The sequence below is a fragment of the Henckelia pumila genome, chromosome 3, assembly GCF_033568475.1.
Source record: "Henckelia pumila isolate YLH828 chromosome 3, ASM3356847v2, whole genome shotgun sequence".
Lineage (NCBI taxonomy): Eukaryota > Viridiplantae > Streptophyta > Magnoliopsida > Lamiales > Gesneriaceae > Henckelia > Henckelia pumila.
The window spans coordinates 129,629,669-129,634,408 of record NC_133122.1 but is presented as its reverse complement, the minus strand read 5'-3'; the positions used below and the strand labels follow the sequence as shown (position 1 = coordinate 129,634,408).

Genomic DNA, 4,740 nt, shown 5'->3' with positions numbered 1-4,740 from the left:
ATACAAATTTCTGGGAAATTCCCCCATTTACTGAGTGACACTCATATCACTCACCCACCCGAATCACCCATCTTAGATAAGAACGAGAAATAACTCGAGAATGATGAGCAAAACTAGTTCTGGGATTGGTGAAAAAGACCAACAAACTGTTGATATTTATTCATGTTTAATTCCACTTTCATTTAGTTGTAATAAGCCACTGCATTAAACTTTGATGTTTCAGTTTAGTTTATATTTTGATAAAGCTTTGTAAAAGATGATATCTTCAGTTTATGAATGAAAAGACTGGTTATTCTTGAAATCTGTATTCCGAGGCTTTTTGTTTAATGTGAAAACGTTAAATAACGTCGATGCCAACTAATCCTTGTTTCGGGGCGGGGCAAGATGCGTTAAAAAGTGTTTCCAATCTGCGCAAATTCCTTTATTTACTCTCCCTAGAATCCTTCTTTAATCTTCTCTTTCCTTTCAAAATCCGCCAACAAGATGACTTTCCTTAACTTGAACGCGCTGAAGTGGCCAGAAATGCATGCTCGATCGCACAAATTTCTGATCTGCGAACTTAATATTTCTTCATGCGCGTTTGAGCGGGTGGAATTAACGGCTTGAGCGCGCAAATTTTTGTCTTGGATGTAAATTTTCCATCGGACGCGCTTGAGCGCGAGAATCTGCACGCAGAAGCGCATGACTTTATGACTTCCTCTAAAAATTCTCCCTTTTGCGCTGGGGCACACAAATATGTCCGCTGGAGCGTGCAATCTTCTACCTCAAACTCTGAATATTCTTCTTAAGAATAGGGGATTAGATTCATCTACAGCATCCCAGATGAACTGAAGTCAATAATAAGCGAGAGGATTAGATTCCACAGATATTAAAAACTTTTTGATGGGAGATGCATTCTATATTAAAGACTTCATTTTCACATAAAAAAGTATAGGGGAGTAGTTGTATTAACTTATTATTAAACAAAGGCTTAACAATTAAAAATCGCAATAAAAATTATAGTGGTGGGGCGGGGGCGGACTCAATAATTAGAGAGCTTCAAGAATCTCGCACAATGAAAAGAAATCAGACAGAAAAATAAGAAAATTCCTAATGAAAACCCCAAAAACTTTAATTTCTCGATAACTTTTATCACATAATCAATGGCCATGAAAATCCATGCCATCAAATTACTGATTCAGACAAGTACTAAAAAAGACAATGCTGAAGACAAAGAAGGGAGAAAGGTGAAAATGAAGGGAGACTTTACAACAGCAATCACTAGGAGACTAACAAATTCAGTGTGACAATATTACCCTTCACCAAATACATGTAATGTACTAAGAAACAACACAGTATATACACTGCCAAGGGTATAATGGCAATAGGAAAAAGATTGTAACTTTACTTCACGTACAACCTCTGAATCGGATCTTCTCAAAGATAATTGCTTGCATTTTTCTTGAAATTTAATGTACATCCCCGTACATTTAACTAAAAGAACATTTTACTTTCATATTCATACACACAAAAGAAAGGGAAAAAGACTTTTCTTTGAAGAGAAAGTAGTAAATATACAAGAAGTGTGCATAACTAAATTTCTGATATGGGCCAGCACAAAAAAGTATGAATCATAAGAAATTGGAGCAATAACTACATAAATGATTAAAATAAGGCATATCAACCTTACTTTTTTGTCTTTTGCCTACCATTCAAGGCACTCAAAACCTTTAATTAATTTCCAGCAACCAAGTTAGTGCATATCTACTGGTTCTGCAAGCAAAAATCAGAGTCAAGATGAATATGGAAACATTCCATCTTTCTCATAGTATTTTCCAGTGATGATCAAATACAAAATATCGCATAAGACCAATTTAACAGTGCAAGAAGCTAATGAAGAGAGGTACTATGTATACCTTGTGCCAGCAGTGGACTTGCTGGTAATGAATTAACAGCTGTTAAGGCTCCTACTTCAACTACAGCCATCCTCTTACCTTTTTTCTTAAATTGTGGCACAAAAATATACAATGCACCTAAACAAGTTCTGTAATATTATCTATGACTGATCCGTTCACTTTATGACAAACGGAAATAAAATGACTTTTAAAATTTATATTATTCTCATATAAACATAATAATTGGGAAAAAATGACTAAGCATGAAAATGTAAAAACTTCACCTTATCTAGACAAAAAAACATTCCGCTCTGTCACGAGTAAGAATTTTCCAAATACAATTAAGAATCAATTAAAAAATCAAAAGAAACTCAAAAGGCCTAAATTTACGTGAAATTTCTTATGGATATTATCAATATCATCTATTTTTCTGAATTTTATTTGCCACCATGCAAAATTCCTGACACAGTTTCTGCATAACCATGCACTGGTTTTGAATTAAGTACACAAAATATATGCCCATTATAATTTATTCCATGCTCAAGTGGCCTATTTTCACAATGCAAACGAATCCTTCATTTTCAACCACGGTTTTGACACATACAAACATAATAAAACTCATTGGTTTCTTAATAATCATTTAAATAACCGACCTGAGTAGAGTCTATGAGAAGTTCAGTCCTAGCCGGATAAGATTCATAGAATTAGTCTGCTCTCGATAATCCAGCTCTAGTCCTGTAATTACCAAGGAAAAAAGGACAAAGAAAAAGATAAACAATGATATCTCATTCAAAACCCAGAGATAAAGTAGATAATAAAATAAACGCAGACAAAAACAAATGCAATAAACTCTCGTATTGTTGGTGTAGGCATAGCTGATGAGAGCAGTGAAGCAGAAAAACCCAACGTAAACCATTCGGCGAAACTTCTGAATTCTCGCAATCTCATTCCAGCCTTCATAAAGCCGCCACATATTGAACATTGGTTAGCATTTTAGGTTTGAAAAAAATACTAATAAAAGCCCTCACATAGTTAAATACAACATCTAAGTATTTCTGCACAAACTTTTCTTTCAAGAATTTTTAAAAAAATATATATATGCTTGCAATTTTGGTTCCTATTGTTTGGGCATAAAATATCTTGGGTCCATCTTGATGATATAGTGGAAATGACCCCCCAAAATATGAAATTTAAACACTTATAGTCCCGCCACTAGATACACGTGAAAGCTATACTGAAAGTTACATTGTGCATCTTACAGTAGAGATTGTAATTATTTTAGACTTCATAATCTGGAGAACCATTTCTGACCTTATTCCATAATCCCTGCTAGGTTTGAAGGTGCATCTAACAGTGCATGGGTGACAATAAGTGTTAAAACTTCATTATTTGAGGATCATTTCTGCCACATCATAAAGAAGATAGACCACAAATGTTTTGGGCTCAAACAATTGAATCCGAATTGTAATCATTCCAAACCTTTCTTTTTGTTACTATATGAAACATAAAATAATTTCTTTATTTTTTAAGGGAAAAACAAGGAAAAAAAAGAAAGTTTTACTTAATATAATGTTTTTTAACGGGAAAGACTTACATCAACAGTTTTGCCTGCTGATTTCCTTACTGTGAAAGACGTATTTTTCCCCATCCAAACAAAGGCTTATGCCCCACAATCAACCATATAGCATTTATATGAGTCCAATAACTCCTTTGTCAAAGAATCAGCATCCACAGGTACTGCTTCTCCATTGCCAATGCTTGGAATAATAAAGACAAACATGTCAAAATTATATTGTTCCTAGATAAATTGTTTTCATGGGTTTATATATCTTGTCGATTGATAGTAGTATTACTAGTATATAACAAAATTTAATTTACTTTATTCGTGTAATGTGGAGAAATTAAAAAAATTGAAAAAAGAAATGTTTCTGAAATCCGTCTAGTATAATTAAACGTTCCAATTCCAAAATCCTTAAAAATTTCCACGAATGCTCGACATGTACTAATCCATAGATAGAACATGAGATTAAACAAAATATGCACAAGGTGGAAGAAACTAGGTACCAGAAAAGCTTAGGAGAAGTCAAATAGGTATTTTTGCACTCATTGGTAGTTGTTTTCCTTGGAAGTGGAGCAAAGCCACCAAAGAATCCCCAAAATTCTCCGCTATCGGCATATGCCATTAAATATACTTAATCAACCATTAAATATACTTAATCAACCAATTTACGTACATTTTGCATGAATATAGAAGAAAATGAAGAGCCAATCGCAGAAGTAATAGCAAGACAAACCAAATGCCTTACCTCGAAAGCCAACTGTCCAAACAACGCAGCAATAGGAGACTATAGAGAGCTCGAAAGAAAGAGCAAACCATCACCTCAATTTTTAAAATAGTGAGAAAGACAACCAACACCAGTAACGAAGAACAAGCAGAAGAAAATCGCAGCATTGAAGACTCCCGCGAAGCTATTCCTAGCGAAAAGAAGAAGAAGAAGCGGATGAAGAGAAGTGGATGCTCAGCCTCAGCCTCCTCTGTCTCTCTCTATGAAGATGCTCCCGAAGGCGCCGGCGCCGGCGCCACCGCAAGAAGAAGAAGAAAAAGAAGCGGATGAAGAGAAGTGGCCAAGAAATTTGGAGCTAGGTCATAGTATGGATACAATTGGGGGAAATAAATATTATTAAGTATCGATACAACTGGGCCTGGGGAAACAAAATATTATAAAATTATTTTTATATCGATACTGCTGAAAATATATTATATTATATTAGAATTGAATGTTGAAAATTGAGTTGTATTATTTTGAAAATTAGTGTGTGATGATGTAGATGATGATGAATTAATTTTTGGACTAATCTCCAATTG

The 4,740-nt window shown here is 34.4% G+C and overlaps 1 long non-coding RNA gene across 2 annotated transcripts; it reads right to left on the bottom strand.

Annotated features, from left to right (window-relative positions):
• Positions 1-289: 289 nt before the first annotated feature.
• LOC140887051 (uncharacterized) lies at positions 290-4,531 on the bottom strand. Of its 2 annotated transcripts, XR_012151747.1 has the most exons (6): positions 4,181-4,531; positions 3,939-4,040; positions 3,469-3,631; positions 2,528-2,828; positions 1,670-1,752; positions 290-827 (listed from the first exon to the last, which is right to left on the bottom strand). It is a non-coding gene; the product is annotated as an uncharacterized lncRNA (long non-coding RNA). The 2 variants fall into 2 exon arrangements; XR_012151746.1 differs by having other exon boundaries at positions 3,939-4,531.
• Between the last annotated feature and the right edge of the window lie 209 nt (positions 4,532-4,740).